General features: G+C 39.3%; 1 long non-coding RNA gene across 1 annotated transcript in view; it reads right to left on the minus strand.

Moving 5' to 3' along the window:
- Window positions 1–21,940, minus strand: part of LOC140105412 (uncharacterized) — an 89,669-nt gene that overhangs the window by 56,570 nt on the left and 11,159 nt on the right. Inside the window, exon 2 of the long non-coding RNA XR_011850574.1 lies at window positions 12,395–12,501. This is a non-coding gene — a long non-coding RNA (uncharacterized lncRNA). The remainder of the gene's footprint in view (window positions 1–12,394; window positions 12,502–21,940) is intronic.

Raw genomic sequence — 21,940 nt, forward strand, 5'->3', positions numbered from 1 at the left:
CATATTCAAATAGGTGCAAAAGTCATTTAAAGATATAACTTCTTATTGTACAATTTGTCTTGCTATAACTGGAACAATGTTTGTGCACAAATGTAATATCTGTAATAATAATAATAATATTAGTTTGACTTTTGATGCTATCACCATCGTTGATATTTCTTTAACATTACCTGGCTCCCTACCAGCAGTGTGTGATGAGTCCCATGGGAAGTGGGGGGCAATTCAAACTGCCCAAGTTATCTTGTCCTCAATTTCTTTTCCCTTCATCCTCACTCATTGCCCTACACCTTCCTCGCCCCCTTTCCCCTTGTTCCCTCTACTGGCTTACAAAAGCTCACTTTAACCAGCAATTAGTATTTGAACTGACCCTTCAAAGACTCACAACACGCTACTGGCAGGGGGCCAGGTAATGTTAAATTAAATTACAAAGCAGTGGAATTGTAAAGATGCATGACAAAGGCATCTTTAAAATCAATACGCCATATGCCAGTGGTGGCGAACCTATGGCACGGGTGCCAGAGGCGGTACTCGGAGCCCTTTTTGTGGGCACCCGGGCCATCGCCCCAGCACACCAGACAGGACTCAAAGAATCTTCCTCCAGTTCCAAGCAACTTAAAATATGCTGCTTTCAGTCATATTATGATACTTACTTTGCTACTTGGGACTTTAGGAAGAGGGATAGTAGACAGGGCCGAATTATTTTTGAAGGACCTCCTGCTGGCCCCACAATTCTCTGTGTACAGAGGGACGCTGGAAATAAGCTAAAATGCTGAAAATTTTCCATCTTTCTACTGTGTTGATGTCCTCAGGAGGCAAATATGAAGTTGTTGAACAGTTACATAAGTTGAATAAGTTACCGCTTTAAGGTTGGCACCTCATGATAAATAAGGGGGGTTTCGGGTTCAGTTTGGACACTCAAAGCCACTAAAAGGTTCGCTATCACTGCCATATGCTAATAGAACCATTGTGTTTTCATGTAAAAATTACCTTTCTGATGACAGGTTCCCTTTAACCCCTTCCCGACATGTGATGTAATAGTATGTCACATGTCGGGTCCCGGTACATGGAGAGAGCTCGCGGGCCGAGCCCTCTCCATAGCCGGTATTTCTTTGTTGCATATTGCAGCAAAGGCTTACTTCGGGTTAACCCATGCATTACAATGTGCTATGTGAAACCACATAGCATTGTATTATGTTGTTGTGGATGTGATAATATAGACTCATAGGGGGTCAAATACATATGTAGGACCGTACAGGGTCTGATGAACTTTACATTCAGTGAAACAAACATTGATAGGCGGTACAGATAGGTGTAGGTACCAAGGCCAGCTCCTGCACCCGGCATACCTGGACAAGTGCCAGGGGCCCACACACGCTGTGCACATCTTCACTTCCTGTGACTGAGGAAGTGTCCTGTGTCCTGCTCTGTTCCTCCCCCACTCCGACAAGGCACAGGTAGAGGCTACAGAGCTGCCTGTGTGATGCAGCACATCATAGGTTAAACCCTCCCCTCCATCTCCACTTCACATAGAGCTGAAATCTGGCAGCTTGGAAATCGGGATGAAGAGGTGGAGGAGGAGAAGCCTGAAGACACCTCTGTGTGATACCAGGGCTTGCTGCAGACACCATAGGAATGTATGGTATGTGTGATGTTGTGTTTGCCTGCATGTGTGTGTGTTTCTATACATCTGTCTGTCAGCATGTGTGTGTGTTTGCCTCCATGCTTGTCTGTCTGCATGTATCTGTCTGTATGTGTGACTACGGGTATATATGTCTTGCTGCATGTGTGACTGCCGGTATATATGTCTTGCTGCATGTGTGACTGCCGGTATATATGTCTTGCTGCATGTGTGACTGCCGGTATATATGTTTTTCTGCACGTGTGACTGCCTGCATACATGTTTTTCTGCACGTGTGACTGCCTGCACACATGTCTTGCTGCATGTGTGACTGTCTGCATATATGTCTTGCTGCATGTGTGACTGCCGGTATAAATGTCTTGCTGCATGTGTGACTGCCTGCATATATGCCTTGCTTCATGTGTAACTGCCTGCATATGTTTTGCTGCACATGTGACTGCCTGCATACATGTCTTCCTGCATGTGTGACTGCCTGCATATATGTCTTGTGCACGTGTGACTGCTGGTATATATGTCTTGTGCACGTGTGACTGCCTGTATATATGTCTTGCCGCATGTGTGACCGCCTGTATATATGTCTTGCTGCATGTGTGACTGCCCGCATATAAGTTTTGCTGCACATGTGACTGCCTGCATACATGTCTTGCCGCATGTGTGTCTGCCTGCCTACATGTCGTGCTGCATGTGTGACTGTCTGCATATATGTCTGGCTGCATGTGTGACTGCCTGCATATATGTATTGCTGCATAGTCACCAGCTGTGGTGTGTATTATAAAGTTCCGCAGCAGCTGAGGTGTGTATTAGGAAATTCTGCAGCTGCTGAGGTGTGTGTTATGAGGTTCCGCAGCAGCTGAGGGGTGTATTATCAGGTTCCGCAGCAGCCGAGGGGTGTATTAGGAGGTTCCGCAGCAGCTGAGTTGAAGCTTCAGTTTTATTACTTGGCAGAGGGGAGGGGCACAAATTTTTAGGTTTGTCCTGTTGATTAAATGACCTCAAAACTATTTGACCGTGATACGGCTGTTTGGGATGATAAACTAGGGAATATCTCAGGGAACAGGAGACTGTTTTAGTTTCTGAATTTTTAATGCCGCCACATGAGTCGCCCAGGGGCCTACCGAAACGTAGAGCCGGCCCTGGTAGGTACCTACATTTCCAGAACAAAATAAATAAATCAGAATCTTAGAAATTAAAGTATGTAAATAGTATTTGGATAGTGTTTCAGACTATAATTTTGGTAGCTGAAGTAATATGGACATTGCTTATATCCTGTGCTATTTTAATTTCTTTTATACACTAGGTTATTTTAATACCCTTTTATATTTCCTGTGTTATTATTGCTATATGTGTAAATGTGTATTTATTTTCTTCTAAAACAATTTTAAACATGTTGCATTATAAACAGAAACATTTCAATGTGAAATAGGCATCTGTGTATTACATTTAAAATGTTTAATATTGTCATATTTTTATTGCAATATATTACATAATAGAAATAGAAAATGGAGATAAACCTTTGGCACAGCTGTATACACCACCTCACTTGTTATTTACATTCATTCTATGAAGTGGACCCCACATACTTATGATGTAACACTGGCATACCATGCCATCAATATGCACTTTGGCTCCACCCCCTCCCATTGTCTCCTTATTACTATGCCAGCTTTTTATGGTCCATTTCCTCCACCAATCCATAGGGTGCACACAGTACCTCCTGCTGTATGTGCATCCACTAACGTTCCCCAGCTGTTCCTGTGCTGCCCTTGCTAATGAAGTTGATGACTTACTTGTTCCCTGGTGATTTAAAACTAAGTATCTTAACCTTAAAGTAGTAGGTGACTGCTGACCTAAGGGGTAGCAACCCTAGGATCTTACTGCAATAAGGTCTAGATCACTTCATAGATGTTAAAGGTTGAGAACCATGAAGGCCACATGGGCAATGCCTTCAGGAGTGGCCCAATGTCAAACAGGTGAGACATGTGTCCAAAACCCACTGCTGACAGTAACTTATGGTATAGTCAGAAATTGTACTTCTCAGCTAACATTATCTAAAGTGAATTGGCAGCTATTTCAATCTTCTTTTTCATAAGGTGACTTTTGGAGCTTATCCAAAAAAAAAAGTATTTATTTTCTATACAATTGATACATGCCTCTGGCAAGTTTGCAACGACCGCACTTTTTTTTATATTACAGTCTCTCTTTACATTCAAATGTGTTATCTCCAAGGGTAAAGAAAGGTTGGGAAATGATACTGTGGACTGACAATAATTTACATTCTAAACTGCTGCTTGTCAAATTTTATTCGATTGCCAATAACATGATTTGGCTATTATGTTTGCAGTAAAAGTGACACTCTATGAAGGAGAAACCTGCTATAAAGTATAAACAGGCCAGTGATGTCATGCAGTTAAGGTTACAGCATTATGATTTTTAATTAATGTTTAACTCTTAGAAAAGCCGCCTGTTGTAAGGACTTAGCACCTTCACTGCAAGCTGTGGTGAAAAAGTTGTGCAATGTGCAATGATTTAAAAATATAATCTGCCAAATGTATAAAACAGCTGCAAGGTCTTTGCTTGCAAACTTGGTTGGCGTTGGAAAAATACCATACCACTTTCACTCTATTATGTTATGTACAGAGAAATGTATAGGAAATGTGTCCTATGGGACTGTCAGATCGTAACCCTAATAAATCGGCATCATTCCAACCAATGAATGCAATACTCATAAATCATACACATGTTTGTTTGGCAAAGAAGATGAATTTTTTTGCTTAAATACATCCACATGCTTTATCTGAAATTATTCCTTAAAATTGAATTCACTTATCGTTCCTTCTTTCAAGAGAGTATTAACAATGTTCTACATACTGTATATTTTCTATCTTTTGCTATTGTCTTGTGCGTAACCATGGTTACATTAAAGGCTATTGTTAAAATCGATAATTTTATTGCTCCAGTGGATCTTTCCAAGATTTTTTTACTTTTAAGAGCCCCCCATGGTGGACACAATTAACAAGGGTGCAAATACTGCGATAGCAGCCATAGCTGATGCTATGGGGCCTGCATTTCATGGGGCCCTGGCATCTGACCTGATACACTAAAGAATAGAGGATGTGCACCATTATACACATCTTTTAAAAGAAAGGTCTCTCAGAAGCAAAAGTGGAACTGCTACTGTCTCTTTAAATAATCGTCCTTGTCTACTATTCACACCTGCTTCCACTGGAACTTTCAACATGGTAACAAATGGTTAAAAACTTAGTTGTGGTGCTCTATCAATCATGTTCAAAGTAATCCATGTAATATCAAAGTCAAGAAAAGGAAGGACTTGATGATACTCACCATTCTTCTTAAAATCTTCAAACTTTATTCCATAAATACTCACATGTAATAACAACAACATAGGGAGGCAGTCCATTGAGGCGACAATCGTTTTGCGTTTCACTCACACTTTATCCGGCCTCTATGGATGTACACCCGTTAGAGTATTTGGGATCTACTGGATCTTTCAGCATGGTAACAAATAGCTAAATATGAAGTTGTGGTGCTCTATAAATCATGTGCAAAGTAATGTAACATCACTCACATGTACATAACCACAACATAAGGGAGGGAGCTAAGACCTTGGTAGCACATTGAGGAGACAGCTGTTTTGCGCTTCACTTGCGCTTTATCCGGCCATAGAGGCCATAATAAGGCGCAAGTGAAGAGCGATATGGCCATCCCCTCAATGGGCTACCAGCGTCCTAGCTCCCTCTCTATGTTGTTGTTATGTACATGTGAGTATTTATGGAATAAACTTTGAATATTTTAAGAAGAATGGTGAGTGCCTTCAAGTCCTTCCTTCTCTTGCCTTTGATGTTATATACATATTATGCTGCACATTGTACATTTTAAAATGTATATGACAGTGCACAGCATGAATCGGCAGATCAGATAAGAAATGTTGGGACTAGAGATCTTTCATCTCTACTTCCTGCCATCTACTTCCCCCATGTGGCCTTGTCTCTCATAGTCACGCCACTGACAAATACCATCATAAAAGCACTGCATCACCCATGGTGCTCCTAGCCTCAGTCTTGAGTGGGGAGGCATCTGACCACCACAGTCAAGAAATGGCTGAGCGATGATGTTGGTCCTTAAGCTGTAAGTTCAATGCTGGATCACTTACAGGTAAATTAGGTATCTTTTGTTAAACAAGGGTGTACTCCAAAAATAATTCTTGGGCAATCCCTTCAATTTTAAAGACAAAAGATGGATTATGGGCGTCACGGTGGCTGAGTGGGTAGCACTTCTGCACCCAGGTCAACATCTGCAAAGTGTTTGTATGTTCTCTCCGTGTTTGCGTGGGTTTCCTCCGGGTACTCCGGTTTCCTCCCACACTCCAAAACATACTGTTAGGTTGTTTAGATTGTGAGCCCCATGGGGACAGGGTCCAATTTGACATGCTTTGTGCAGTGCTGCATAATCTGTGTCTGCGCTATATAAATAAAGAATTATTATTGATGACAATTTGACTGCAGGTTCAGACTACAAGGAATTTGTTGTCTGTTACCATGGAAACATGAGCACTGTAAAAACAAAACAGTAGAATAATATGCAAAGTTGCTATTTTTATCATTTTGGATTTATTAGAACTAATTGGTGGCACAGTTGAACACTACTTGTTATTTCATTTAGATGAAGATATGCTCATGTAAGATGGATTTATGCTAGGGATTAGGCACTAATATAAAGGCAGTAAACATAGACTAGATAGTCTTAAAATTGTGTCACATTTGTTACAGTGGCTGATGCTAGAGAGTGTCGGACTGGGTTTCCTTAGGCACACCACAGAAATTCAGTTTGGGGGCCCACCCTTCATTATCCCACAGGAAACATACTCTTGCAGCCTCCAAGGTGTGGTGTTTTCTGATGGACCTCTGGGATTCAGTATTGGGTTGAGCCAGGGCCCACCGGAGGATCCTCTGGTACTCTGGTGGGCCCGTCCAACACTGATGCTAGATGATAAATTTGATGTATCTATTCCATGTTGCTACCTCTAATTTGATTGCTTACGTTAAACCAAAATCTCTGTACCTCATATTTCTCTGATGCTATCGTGCCAAGATAGTGGCAAGGCATTTGTGATGTGGAGGATGCATATACCTTTGTTGGTTTTATTGGATTGAATTAAATTTTATGTGGGTAATATTTCTATGTAGAAGGAGGGTGGGTCCCCAAAATCAATTTAACTGTTGGACCCCAGGCAACTCTTGGTGGCCATCTTTAAAGGGGTATCCATTTGCAGGTTTTCCTGTATTTATTTCCACTTTTTATTTGCTGTTTTATAGTTAAAAATTAAAACAATCCATAGAATTGAAATAAATAGCAGTAACATGACCAAACAGCGACTTTGTATCACAGTATTTCCTACTTGATCCAATCTAAGGAAATTATTCACTTTATTCTAATTAAAGTTGTCTCAAGTTACTCCCGAAAGACCAAAACTAATCAACATTCTCTCCCATGAACTCTATACAAGAGGGGTAATAAAATCTGCATATTGTTTAAATTTACCACATTTGTATAAACTTTCATTTTATTACTTACTTACTTCATTTATAACTTGGATAAGGGACAAGAAATAATATTAAATTCTTTAAATGTTCACGTGAACAGACACAAAAGCTACAGCAAGCCACCACGTCGTAAAAAATGAGTAACACTTACTGAATAGGTGCAGAGGCAGAATGTGTGTGGAAATAATAAACTCACATAATGAAAATATAAGATAGTAATGAATTGTTACCCACCACAAATGTGTGTGTGTCCCCATTAATGGTCTCTGTTTAGTGTCATCTTGTGAAATTTGAGGCGATTCAGTTCACCTTTCACATCTGTACTTAGAGGGAGGTTTAGAACATCTGGAGTTACTTAGCATTAGTACAAATGTTACTTGTATTAGTGAGAATAAGACTGCGCTGACATTTTACAATAGAATATTCTTCTGTCTAGTCTTCTGGAGACTCCTCAAACTATTGGAAACACAGTTGGCCTTTCAAGGTTCTTGTATTGGTTGACAAAGTCAAAAGTTAAAACTATAAATTACCAACAACTGGAAATTCAATCTTTACCCTGGGACCTTCTTTGGAATAAGTCAATGATGCAATAGATTTGAGCAAGACTTGTACGGCAATAGAAAAAATTCTACCTACGCACTTATGTTGAGGGGTTGAGCAGTTCTGCTGGTTTCATTAGACATGACCACATGTAGTAAAAGATCAAAAGTATGACTACATATACAGACTGTTTTGACTACTGTTCACTTTGTCAACTACAGTGAGATGAAAGGTTTTTGAAGGAGTACCACTGAGTCCTCATAGACTCCATAGCCTTGTTAAGGGATCTATCTGGTTCTCATCAGTGTTTCATGGCTATAAAATGGGGAAAAGATTAAAGTGAAAATAGTGTTATAGGGAATGTATCACCTTATACATTTTCTAATCTATTTTTACTTTATATTTGTACTTTTTTTTTAAATTTTCTAATTAAGCAGTGACATCATCATTTGTAAGTAAACAGTCCGATTGTGGAGCAGCACAGCAAGTATAATGGATCAAGTCCAATAGTGGGTGCACGCCCCCAACAAACCCGATCTACCGGTTTGTAAGGTCAGATATCCAAAAAAATGCAATGAGGCAGCACTCCGGTAAGTATAAAGGTGGTCTTTATTCACCCATTGCAAAATAAGGTGCAACGTTTCGGCTCATCCATAGAGCATCCATAGATGCTTGATAATGGCTCTATGGATGAACCGAAACGTTGCACCTTATTTTGCCATGGGTGAATAAAGATCACCTTTATACTTACTGGAGTGCTGCCTCATTGCATTTTTTTGGATATCATTTGTAAGTAGTGATATACCGTAATAATGGTGTTTTCTATAGAGGTGTCCTCGTCAACTGTAATCCGGTGTGTGATGTAAACAAGTAAAAATAGTAGATATTGTAATTTCTCAGTTAAATATAAATAGGCACAGGGAAAAATTCATTGAAAATCATTAAATATATTAAATATAAAATATTAAAAACATTAAGTACTTGGTTAAAGGAATTCTCCAATCAAAATCCATCATGATAAACAAGGGACTCATTGATCCAGACATTGTGACTGTGATAATCTTGTTATATTAGTTATCTATGTCCTCCTTTGTTCTAAAATGAACTTTTAAAATTATGCTAATGAGCCTCAGAGTCTTTCCGACCTCCTCAGTGATCTGGCTTTACAGTCTTCTCCATTCTTCCCTACCTCCTTAGCACTTATGCAGTGAGCACTTCCTGCTGTAATCTCAATATAGAGGGAAGAGGAGGGGAGACAGTATAACAGTCTGTAAAGCCAGATAACAGAGGGGCTAGGGTAGCCAAATTTTAAAAGTTGATTTTAGAAGGAAGGAGGCCATGGATCACAAATACAAGACAATTACCACAGTCACAGTGCCTGGATCTATGAGTAAGTGTCCCTGGTTTAGCATGGTGGATTTTCATGGTAGAACTTTGATTTGACAATAGACTTTTCTGTTACCAGAAAAGAATTATTCACTTTCAGCAAATAATTTATATTATTTGTGTAATGAAAAGTTATACAATTTTCCAATATATTTTCTGTATCAATTCTTCACAGGTTTCTAGATCTCTACCTGCTGTCATTCTATAGGAAACTATGGTTTACTTCCGGAGCATGTAAACTGCTCCCTGATAATGTGATGTCACACAGGTGCCGCGTTCGTTATATCACATAGAGTAATCAGAGCTGTGTGATATAACGAGCCATTCACCTGTGTGACATCACATGACCTGGGACAGATTTTTATCCACAAAAAGTAAACAATAAAGATTCCTGTGAAATGACAGCAAGCAGAGATCTATAAAACTGAAGAATTGATACAGAAAGTATACTGAAAAATTGTATAACTTTTTATTACACAAACAATATAAATTATCTGCTGAAAAGTGAATAATTCATTTAAATGTTAACCAAAAAAATTTTCAAATCAAGTTTTTTCCTTTAATAAAAGGAAATCTACCATGAAAATCCACCATGATAAACCAGGGACACAGTGAAGAATTGATATAGAAAGTATATTAGAAATTAGTATAACTTTTCATTACACAAACAATTTAATATTATTTCTAAAAGTAGTCAACTACTTTAACTTTTAGGGGCAAATTTACTAAGGGTCTGCGGACCACATATTTCCGTTTTGCGCCGCATTTAACAGGGGTTTTTGGTGCATGCATTCAGATTTTGGCGCAATCGTGCCAACTTTTATGCGACACAATTTGGGGGCGTGGCCGTCAGACAACCCAACTGATTCGGACTAAGCGCGGGATTTAACATTAAATTGTGTCGCAAGACAATGCACTTACATGCAACGGGAAGAAGAAGGTGAACTCCGGCAGACCTCAGCAGGGAAGCGATACATGCAGGAAATTGGACGCACAATCTTAGTGAATCGCGGCAGCTCCGAATCCTCATCGGACAACGCACCTCGGGGATCGCGACGGGATGGGTAAGTAAATGTGCCCCTAAATGTGTTATCCCACCGTAACATTTTACAATTAATGGATACACTTCTTTCTAGAAGAATGCTCCAATTTTTAAGCCCCTTTAAGAAGGAGTATTAGACAAATATTGCTTTTTCTTCATGTATTCTTCTTACAACTATTCCATACTTTTATTATTTGGGTTTATTAAACCAACTGATAGGACTTCAAACATTGTGTACAATATGTAGAATGTTTAATGACAACTATGGAAGACAATGTACAGAAAACTTCTTTCCTTCCAGGCAACCTATTCATATTCAAGCCCAGTGGTAATGTCATAACTCGAAAATCAAATATTTATTTTGCATTCGCTACATATAGGGCATTCACTATTTATGAAGCCATGGTTAGAAAGATCAAAGAAGTTGTACAATGTACAAAATTATATTTACTATATATTGACAGGGGCTTTAAAAACTAAATTTTACCACATTGAGATGTTAGAAAAATCTGTAACCCATTTTATTTTCATGCCCTGGGATAGAAAGAGGGCATGGAATAGGGAATATTTGAACAAGAAGACAATAAGTCAGAATGATGGGTAGATCTCCAGGTAGATAATACAAAGGTAGAAGAGAATAATCTTCAGTGTGAAGGTCAAAGCAAGGACCAAGATGCATTAGTATGGAGAGGCGGCATGTATCCATAATCTGTAATACATTTCTTTACAAACTTTTCTTTTGCAACAAACTTTCTGATATTATAAAACAATTGTGGCAATGCTCACCAACCGTAGAACGGAAAGGTGATTGGGTGCCAATCACAAACCCTGGAGTTAAACAGGGACAAAAAGAAATGCCACCATGTTTGCAACACCAAAGACCTTATAAACAGGTCCAACCCTGCCTATGTAGATACAGTTATTAATACAAATAACTTTTTTAACCACAACAAATATATATAAAAACAAAAAATATAAATACTTGCAGGGCCCACACAAAGAATAGATATAAAAATATACTTATTATACATCTTCTGTGTAGAGAAGTTTGTTCTTATATAAATCTCATATGCAATATGGGCAAAAATGTTCTTTTATATAGTTAAATATATATGCTCCAAAGTTGCCTAATGAGGAGTACTGCATATTAGTATAGGCCGATAAAGTATAATATCCATCTTAAGTATTGCGAATGTTTTTCCTACATGTTAATGTATAGCACAGCCTGGATAATGTGATGTAGACGTTACCACTCCTTTAGAACTGTCCCGCACATGGCACCTCCATAGCAGCGTGTGCCTCTAGCATTCACCTCTCCACCAAGCAAGAGAATTCAAACAAGGCTTGGTCATGATAGAATCAATATTTTAGAGTCCTTGGGGACTAGCTGCATTTTGCTTAACTCAAAACGGTCTTCTTTTAGCTTTTTAGACCCTTGTTTTTTCCAATAAAGGATTTATAAATTATGCATATGACCCCGAGGGGCTTCAGTCTCCATAGCTGTTAATGGAGTCCAATGTGGAAACCTGTGCAGCACAGTCCATACGATTTATTGGAATTGTAGGAAAAAAACAACCAGCCAACTCCAACCATAGAAGAACAGAAAACAGACAACAGTAGCGCTAGGGAAAAACACAGCACAAGTCTGACAAATGCTCAAAAAAGGGCCAAAGAAAAATGTCTTATTCCCCGCTCTGACACTCTTCTGTAAACCAATATATGACTCAGCAAAAACATTTAGATCCAAAACCGCAGTCAAAAGTAGAGATATACTGTCACGCTGCTCCTGCGACCCATATCCCGTGCACCTCCATGTCCCCCAGTATGGCTGCGGCAGGCCGACTTACCCGTCCACGCTTCAGCGACAGCTCCTGTGGTCCTGTGAGTCCATCCCCACCTTCTAGGGCAAGCGCCGGCTCTATGAGATTTAAAAAGGACCAGCACACCGCTAATTGCCGCTGGCAGGCCACTGACCTAATAAATAGCCGACCACTTCCTGTAACCCCTGCCAGATCTTAGTGCCTCGTTGCCATTGAAAAACCATTTCTCACATTCTGTGTATTATCCATTGTGACCTCCTTCTACGTTCCTGATCTCGATCCCGTGCTACCTGACCTGATCTTCTGCCTGACCACGACTCCGATTCTGCCTGCCAATTCTGTACCTCGCCTTGGCCACCACCACGAGCAAAGACCACTAAAACTCCGCTCCCAGGTGTCAGCTTACGTCATCACTTGCAGTGGTTAGGTGGGTCCACTACCACGATCCTGACATATATTCAACGCGGGGGATTTTCACGTCTTCCAAACAGCGCTCAGCGGGACTGCCGATGTCTGTGATGGGTAAGAGATAGTAGTTTGTTATAAACTCAAGCAAAACATGTCATTGGAGGCAGATTCACAGTGCAGCTAAGAATCCTTCCCAATATGATATAAGGAGAAGAGAACAGAAATAAACGGAAGGACATGAGCAACTGTGACCACTATAGCTAAAACACTGTTCGAGGAGAGGACCAGGCCCAGAGGACAACATTGAATTGGGGATTGGTGATATATGTATCTTACATATCCTGACTTCCATTTATACATTCTAGTTTCCTTTCCTCTTCATGGTTCTTTAATGACTGCTTGCATTCATTAATTTAGTGAAAATTTAATAATGTAGTTTTGAAGGGGAAAAAAAAGCATCGTCTCTACCGTCTGCCTACATATATGGACATCTCTTAACATTTATTCTAAGCAGCAAACTGCTGTACTGCATCCAATTATGTCAACCCTTATCTATCCAGAGCTTTGCGAGGAAGACAAGTACCCTTTAATATTTTAGTTTCCTTGTGACAACCAATGTCCAGGGACTACAAATGTGTCAGTAATATGTCAGTAAAATAACATAATAAGAAAATCATTAAGACCATTTGATATTAGAAGTATAAAAAGAAAACAGCACGGCACATATTCTACCCAGATATAATTTTAAAAAAAACCCTGCATATGATGTATGAATATTTATGAAAAACAATTATTAGGCTGAGCTGAGCTCGACAGTTCATGCACAGATCATTGCCAGCAGAAATGTAATAAAGTAATCTCGCAGTATTCAAAGGGAAAACAGTTGGGGACTTACTTTATGATGTTTCAATAGGCTACATTACTTAAGACACAATCCTCTAATCTACAAAGCGAACGTTTTCGATTATTATAAAACTATCTCAAACAGACATATTTAAAAAACTAAAGCTTTCATACATCAATCAACTGATTCTCAAGATAGTCTTGGGATATTGAAAAAGCTTGTGCGTCTGTATTGAAAATTGCACGGGGCTGCAGAGCCGGCGTTCCGTGGCAACTTTTGATTAATTAGACGACCGTTTTTTCTTTGCTTTATCAAAGATGTATTTTGATTGAAATCAATGGGGGATCCATTGTCACATTCATCTTCTGTATCCTTTTGTTGGTTCGCATTGAAAAATATTATATAGAAAAGACACTAAAGTACCTTTCTATTCCAAAACCCACAGCTGTATTTTCTTTGAAAAATTGCTGCCTTATGATATCTTTAGCTGTAGAGTCCTAGTTGACTAAAGGCCCTTTGAAATTATGCCTTGGGCATCAATAATTCGAAGTGAGTGGGCCACAGGGAGAAGCCGGCACGGGTTAAGACATGATCAAATGCAAAATATTTGATGTTTTATTTCAGAGCGGCGGCTTTTTATTTCGTTTTGGCGATAAACAATTGGCTGACATTTTAGAAAAGCGACGTGGTGGGGTATTAGGAAGGATCCTGATAACGTGGCTTTCTGAAACATGGGAATTGTCACTATTATTACTGCTCAGTCCTAAATCAACCATTTCTCAGCAGCTGCTGGAATTAAATTTATCTTTCTTAACAGAACATATATGAGGCAGACAGGGTTCAGGAAATTTTGCAGGAAAGGTCAGAATACATGAAAAATAGCTTAAGGCAGTTTTACATTATCTTTCAATAGGCAGACAGAGTTTTATACATTTTAAAGGTTAGATTGAGCCTGTTTATACAGTTTACAATATTACTAAACATATATTTTACATCCTCACAAAGTACACCCTGTACTCTCTGTAAGTTTAACAGGCATCTCATATTGGTGCACATGGGGCTATGTGAGCCTCGAATACTGAGCTCACTGGTTGTCCAGTTACATCAATTGGATTTGTCATGTCATAGCTAAAGGTAACTAACTTTCACACCCAAACATTTCTTAGTCAATGTCAGTAGTGAAGGGCCTAAGCCAGTGATGGTGAACTTTTTCGAAGCTGAGTGCCCAACCTACAAACAAAACCTACTTTTAGGTTGCAAAGTGCCAACATGACAATTTAAGCAGTAACTTATTGATACTTGCTGTATCACAAGTTTCAATTGTATTGGCTTCCTGAGGACACCAATAGAATAGAAAGAAGAAGGTGACACTGTGGCTGGCACTGTGACTTGGCTACTGTTGGGGATCTGTGACTATTCACTTCTGTCATGGGCACTGTGACTATTGGCTACTGTGTTGACACTATGATTGACTATTGGCTACTGTAGGGCCCTGTGACAATATTGCTACTGTGGAAGCACTTTAACTACAATACCTACTGTAGGGGCACTGTTATTATATTGGCCACAATAGGGGTACTGTAACTATAATGGCTATTGTGGGGGGTAAGATTCCTATATTTGTACTGTGAGCATAAAATATCATGTGTTATGAAGATTTTAAGATTTCTGTGTTACTAAATCTGTAGAGATGAGTCATGGCTGGAAGAAGCTGCCACATCAGCCAGGGAGAAGAAGAAAAGGAGAAATTTTCAAATCAAAGAGGTCACCAGATTTGTAGTAATGGAGCCATTTTTTACTACACAAAATTTATCATTTAGCTTTAGACACAGTTATAATTTTTCTTCATTATAAGACTTTTGTTATGCCACTGTTCTTGGGTTACTGATGTTTTGCCCTATACATAGTATATGCTTCCAGTTCCATTCTTCATGTTAGTCGTACTGCAGGAGGCAGTTTCAAACAGCTGTATGGTAGGTCTGACAGGTGTCATACCCCCACTAATCTCATATTGATGACCTAGGGACATCAAAATTGCTATGTATACCTGCTCTTAGTTTTAGGCTTTCCTCATGTAGGCCTGTCCTTGTGTGCTAAGAGAGGTGTAGCATTCACTAATAAAACTTTATTTTTGTATTGACTCACAGCTCTACTTCTCCTTTGTGGTGATACAACTCTACAGACCATGAGGGATCACTTCTCTTTTGTGTAACAGACACTGATGATGAGTAATGTGTGACTCCCCATTTAGATTTTAGATCTGTAAGTAGAAGGCCAACTAACCGTGGAAATAAGTCAGTCTGTCTCAATCTGCTTGGATCTGGTGCTGTATCTCTGTAGTGATCTTAGTTCTGATAACATGTATATATGTATAAATCTTGATTCAGGTAATGTGTATGTAGTAAGCTTGGTTCAGTGTTATATCTATGTAGCAAGAATGGTTTTGGTATTTTACTTGTAAGATAAGATTTTACTTGTAAGCAAAACATTGGGGGTTATTTACTAAAGGCCCGAACCGCGTTTTTTCGTCGGGTTGCGCGAAAATTACTGTTTTGCCCTGAATTGCCCAGGGTTTTTGGTGCACGCGATCGGATTGAGGCACGTGCACGCGACAGAAATTGGGGGGTGTGGCCGTTGGAAAACCCGACAGATTGGTAAAAAACGCCTTATTTTAAAAAAAAATATGTGTCGCTCAACACGCACTTACCTGCACCCAGCATAGCTTGGTGAACTTCAGTGAACTCAGATGGACTTCAGCGCAGTAGCAACACCTGGTGGACATCGGGCGCACTACCTTAGTGAATCGCCGGAAGACCCAAATCAGCATCGGAGAACCCGCCGCTGAATCGTGAATGGACCAGGTAAGTAAATGTGCCCCATTATGTTAAAAATTGGGGCAAAAAAGAGGGCACTTACTAAGAAAGAGGGGGGCAAACATGTGATTAGATGAAGGCAAAAAGAAAGGGGGGAGTAAACCTTAAAAATGGACACTTAACTTAAATGAGAACAAAACCTAAGGCACACGAATGTGTTTTGGGGAAGATGGCAATTGACCTCATTACTTTATATGAGCTCATGCAGATGGTAGGGGATTCCGTAGCACCAGGCATAAGCCAATTCCCTGGACCACAATAGATAGAGCAGGTCCCATTGCTGTCTGTTGTTGAGGCCTGGGCAGTGACATCGGCTGAAATGGGGAGGGGGTAGAGGTCAATGATTTTTGATATAATGGGTCCACTTGATGGGGCTTCATAAAGGTATAATGGGGTCTCTAGTTACGCCCCTGTTCCTAGGCTATTGATATTTTTGCCCTATACATAGTATATTATTCCAGTTCCATTCTTCATGTTAGTTCTACTGCAGGAAGCAGCTGTTTGGTGGGGCTGACAGTTGTCGGACCTCCACTAATCTTATATTATTGACCTAGGGATAGGTCTTCAATATCTATAACCGAAAAACTCTATATGGTAATTGCTTTGCATACCTGCTTGTAGTTTTAGGCTTCAGGAAATAAGTCATACAACATACAAATGGTAAGAATTTGTTAATTAAGACAATTTAGAAATTCGCTATATTTTTCAATTAGGAAGTCAACAAACAAAATGTGCAATGTTGTAAAAAAAATAATTAAATTTATGATCCTCTTGGCATACACATTGGTGGTCTAGTGGTCACTCCACCATTTGCTGTATTGATACATTCGGTCTTGCATTGTAATTTTGCTACACAATATCACTTTAAATTAAATATAGGAGGAGTCACAACTGTGTCAAGTGCAACACAAAAGCTCCTATTTTGCTACCTATTTCATAGATGCCCACCTGTCACAACACATCCTAAGTCAATTATATCATTTGCATGGGGATTTGTATATTATATAAGCTGGAATTCAATATTTTGTGCATAATATCCATTGGGGGCCTAAGGACATCCTACTGCAATATTAATAGCAATGAGAAAATAAAACACTGATAAAATATCTGGAAGTCTGTAGTGAATTTTACATTTAATTTTCACTAAATAAATTGAGCCCCATTTCCCCGATCCAGCACAACATACGGCACAAATCCTGAAATACATTATATCCCATTGTAATAATAAAACAATTCAGAGGAAATCATTCATAAACTATATTGACAATTTTCTTTTTAAATTTGTATTTTTAACAATAATGCTTTGAAAAGTTTTCTTGGATGTCAAGTTTCATAGAGCGTTATCCTAAAAGAGAAATATTTACACAAACTGTAAGTTCTGTAACCTTGAAAAATGTTCTGCTTTGGGACATAAAAGAATTTGGTTGACATGGTTTATTTTTTAAAAAGGGCTGAAAAAAAAGGAACGTCAGCTACATCTGAAAACTGGTTTCAGGCGATATATCTTCCCACTAAGATAAATTGTGGATGGCGTTCTTAGGATAACCAGTCTGGATAATCAATCAAAGGAACATTTACATTCTTTGTTGGTGAATTCCCAGGATAAATTGTCATGCTGCGAAAGAAACACTCTAAATGAATCAAGACAATTACTTAGAAAAAACACTCAATGCGAATAAAACAAAAAGTGTCAAATTTAATCAACAAGTGTTGTTTTTCTTAATCATTCATGTATTTTCCATTTTACAATTTTGCATTATGATTTGTCGCATATTTTTCTTCCTTTTAGATCACATTCATTTATCTTCAGTTTTACGATTTTGCGTTATAATTTGTCGCAAATATTCTTCCTCCTATTTATTAGAATACACACTGCACTGCACTATAATAAATATTGGTTGTTTAGCTAGAAGCAATAGAGTCAATCTATGTCTTAAAATATTGTACTGTGAGGGCCACAGGCAATAGCTTCTGTGTTCACAAATCGAGCTATTGGGAGTGCCTGAGTAGTACCGTAGTAACACCTTGACACCGGTGACTGAGTGGGGTCCCCAATAAACAAGGCACATAGTAGGGGCTAATGACCTCATAGGGTCACCCTATTGTTCTTAGCCTGGCAAACTCTTCCCTTCTGCTCCGACGATAAGCAAGTCATGTGAACCACTGGCAGCTTCTTTCAGGACATCCTATTTCCTGCATATCTATGATGGGTCAGGGATCAGGGTGCTCTGAATGGGGCTCTTCTTGGCACCCATCTCCCAATAAGTGATGTAGAAGTGGTGTTCATGGAGTAACAAGCATTCAGCAAGAAGTGCTCTGCCCTCTAACCCACCCAAGTTCACAAGACACAGGACAGAAGGAGAAATTTTACCAGGGTTTGTACAAAAGGGGTGACCCTATAAGCATATTCGACTTAACCTTAAAGGGCACCTACCACCCCAATTCTACCTATAAAGGTAGAACGGGTGGTAGGTGGATGAATGGGACGTGAGGATAGCCCTTTTTTGGGCTAATCCTCACCTCCCGGCTATCTTTTAAAAAAAGTTTAATGAAGGCATATGTAAATTTTTTTATGCGGCTACTGGGGCGCGGCTACTCCTTCGGCTGCGCAGCCCCGGCTCCGAGGCCGGAGCTACTGCACATGCGCAGAAGGCCGCAGATGCAGGGGGACGCGGACGAGGGCACGCAGCTACGAGGAGCTGCACACCGAAGATTAAATGGTAGGCTGATTAATGTGGCTACTGGGGCGTGGAGTAGCCGCGACTAGTAGCCTCATGTCCGGCTACTCCACACCCCAGTAGCCGCATAAAAAAATTTACATATGCCTCCAATAAAGTTTTGTAAAAGACACCCGGGACATGAGGATTAGCCCAAAAAAGGCTATCCTCACGTCCCATTCATCCACCTACCACCCGTTCTACCTTTATAGGTAGAATCGGGGTGGTAGGTTCCCTTTAACTTAAAAGTGGTTGGCCGCATATAAGAAAGTTTACCGCTTTCTTATATGCGGCCAACCACTTTAAACGAGTGAGATAGATGAGTGTTATGCCACTGCTCAGGTTTCTTTTCCCCTATTATTGTAAATAACCTTACATTTTTATGTATTGTATTCTATTGGGGCAGGAAAGGACATCGGGTGACCTGTATTGCCACTGGTAGGTGTTATATTATGTTTTTATTTTGTTTTTTTGGGTGGGGGGGCACTGGAATCCAAACCTCTGCCAAATATCCATTGTGAGGTCTGACTACCGATATATAAAATGGAGTACTATGTTTTGTCATGTCCACGGAAGCACCCCGTGATCTCATAAATGACCATAAATGGTTGCTTCAACATAAAATAATTTTCAATCTCCATTTAGGACCTCTGGGATATGCAATGTAATCTTCTCATTTTAATGAATATGAAATAAAGTTTTTAGCAGATTTGAGTGCCGGGTCATACCCTGCTTTTTTCTTGGATTTTGTATGGGCCTTCCGACAAGCCTCTCTCGTGACTCGTGTACCAAGACCTACCTTCAGCGGCCTAAGTGAGTGAGCAGACAGCTCAAAAAACTTTTTTTATATTATAGGGTGGGGCTGTAAAAAACATTCAAAAAAGGATGTTTTTTGTGTGTTTATCTGTGGGCCCCAAATATCTTTCAACCTTTGCATTGCAGTTAGTGAAATGCACACTAATATGCAAACTACTGCACTGTACATTGTTGGGCTTTATTGGAGTAGAATTTCTTTAAACTTCATCCATTATACTAAAGTGGTAAACTTTATAATTTATTTGAAGTAACGACTGGTGCTGGAACAAGACAGTTGAAACCAGAAGCAAATGGCTCCATCCCCAGGATAATGATAGTGTCAAGTTATTGAAGTGAATGGGAGCTGAGCTGCGGTAACCTAGAACGGTCACTACACAGAGTATGGAGCCGTCTGTTTTCAGCTCCATCATATACTCCATTCTGAAGGTATAGTGGTCCCTCTTTCTCTTTACTCTTGTGTAAACCTGGCTGCAGATGGTCAGATTGGCTGAGAAAAGTATAGTGAGCGAGATTTACAAAGTAAAATGTGCCAGAAAAACTCAAATAATGTACCCATGCAGTATGAGAATTTCTAGCTTTACACAGAAATACAAAGAAAAAAACAGAATGGAAACAGAAAGCGCAAATATTGTCTACTATTTTTAAGTTGTTTTGTTATTATCTATTATATTAGTTCTACTCTCACCTTCTCAGGTTGTGTAATAGTCACAATCAGCTTGTTAATCAGTCCATGAGGCAGCCCTCGGTATTCCTGCTGTCATAAGACCCAGTGGGTATAATGTATTCATGGGTTATGAGCATGTAAGCTCATCAAGAAAAAAATCTCCGTTCGGCAACCAGCCGTGGCATTTTGCTACTTTTATTAGTTCTTAGAAAATTGTGATAAGATATCACTAAAAGCAATTTTAAAACATACCCTATTTTTCAGACTATGGTGCAGACTATAAGGCGCACCAGATTATAAGGCGCACAATCAATAAATGCCTGCTAAACTGTCTAGGTTCATATATAAGGCGCCCCGGATTATAAGGCGCACCTGATTATAAGGATAAATGACCAGCAGGTGGCAGACCTGTGCACAGTTCCAGGCAACTGTTGTCTGTAAGTACAGTTCATATATAAGGCGCACTGGACTATAAGGATGAATGACCAGCAGGTGGCAGACCTGTGCACAGTACAAGGCAGCTGTTGTCTGTAAGTACGGTTCATATATAAGGCGCATTGGACTATAAGGCGCACCTTTGATTTCTGAGAAAATCAAAGGATTTTTTGTGCGCCTTATAGTCCGAAAAATATGGTATATAAAAATAAGGAGACACGTTTAGTAGCCGGTACACGGCATTTCATTAGTCCATTCTATTTTCTAGTTATCACGGTTAATTTAAAAAGCCTTTTTTGGCGCAGGATCACAAGGAATGGAGCATCAGAGAGAAGGCGAATCACAATGGTGTCATGCGACTCTTACATATTTATACATATACACAATAAAAACAACAAGAACTTTTCCATAGATAGAATATCTTATATACAGATTAAAATATTATTTCCATGTTCTTTTATATTACTATATCATTATGTCTGCGTCTGGGTCAAATTACACAGTGACATATCCATTCTGTCCAACAGTGGGCAAGGCGGGGGATGTGCATAATTAGTTGATGGTGGAGCTATGAGGCTCATTTACATAATTTTAACGTTATTTTTCAGGAAAAAATTATTTTCAGGAATTCAGAAGAGTTATAACTAAAAAAACACTGCCTGCATCCCCTATAAGTAACAAGCAAGCTGATTAGGACAGTCTACCGGCAGTAATCTAGTGATGGATGTCCTTTGAAGTAAATACTAGTAAAGTATATAATTTTACTATTCATACTGACTCGTATGAATGCGTATATTGAATAGTTTTAACTTCCTAGACCATCATGGATAAAAAATCCAGATAGGTTTTTAAAGGTTTGTTCTAAAAAAGTTGAATTTGTATGAAAGTCGGAAAAGGTATATTTTATAATTGTAAATGATTTTTTACATTTTGTGCTGTACAGGTGGTCCCCTACTTAAGAACACCCAACTTACAGACGACCCCTAGTTACAGACGGACCTCTGGATGTTGGTAATTTACTGTACTTTAGCCTTGGGCTACAATAATTAGCTATAACAGTTATCACAGGCGTCTGTAATGAAGCTTTAGTGTTAATCCTGATTCTTATGACAATCCAACATTTTTAAAATCCAATTGTCACAGACACCAAAAAAATTAGGTTGGAGTTACAATGATAAAATATACAGTTTCGACT

This window comes from Engystomops pustulosus, chromosome 11 (assembly GCF_040894005.1).
Source record: "Engystomops pustulosus chromosome 11, aEngPut4.maternal, whole genome shotgun sequence".
NCBI lineage: Eukaryota > Metazoa > Chordata > Amphibia > Anura > Leptodactylidae > Engystomops > Engystomops pustulosus.